The sequence below is a fragment of the Cephus cinctus genome, unplaced genomic scaffold (assembly GCF_000341935.2).
Source record: "Cephus cinctus unplaced genomic scaffold, Ccin1 Ccin1_scaffold1719, whole genome shotgun sequence".
In the NCBI taxonomy this organism is placed as follows: Eukaryota; Metazoa; Arthropoda; class Insecta; order Hymenoptera; family Cephidae; genus Cephus; species Cephus cinctus.
Window position 1 is genome coordinate 28847 of NW_014333959.1, and position 600 is coordinate 29446.

A 600-nucleotide genomic window follows, 5' to 3' on the forward strand; every position below is an offset into this window, starting at 1 on the left:
ATATTTCACGTAAATTCTCCTAAGAGCCCAGGAAACGCAACGACGTGTCCTGCAGTTTTCGTATAAGCATGCTGAGGTAGTTCACGAGGGGTGTCGTGAAAATGGCGGATGAAACGACCACCGGGTACAGTGAAAAGTGGATTTGGAGGGGTAGCGTCCCCAGAAATGGAAGTAAAAATTTCAGTGCCTCTCATGACATTGTGGTTATTACGAGGAAGCCATGAAACTCGTGGATAGTGAGGGGCGGTGAGGGGGGTGGGAGGGGGGTGGGCCGGTACCCCTCTCCAGACGTAAACTCCGTGTCGAGGATCGTCGGAAAGAGGGTAACGATGTATACTCTGCTTCCTCGACGTCTTTGACGTCACAGTCGTTAATGTCCCTCCTCCTGCCCTCCATCAACTTACCGCCGCTATCGTCTATAACTTCACTATAACAACATCTTCTCCCTTATCCCAACCTCTCCCCTCTATAACCAAGCGTCTCGTAACCTTTACTCTGCCTACTTCAACGGCCTCGGCCGCATCCATTTTCGAGATTCGACCTTCTGTGTCTTTTTCTTTTTTTTTTTTTTTTTTTTTTTTTTTTTTTTTTTTTTTTTTT

The 600-nt window shown here is 47.0% G+C and overlaps 1 protein-coding gene across 2 annotated transcripts in view; it reads right to left on the reverse strand.

Moving 5' to 3' along the window:
* LOC107273553 (diacylglycerol kinase 1) overlaps positions 1-600 on the reverse strand; it is a 47374-nt gene that overhangs the window by 22836 nt on the left and 23938 nt on the right. The window lies entirely within an intron of this gene.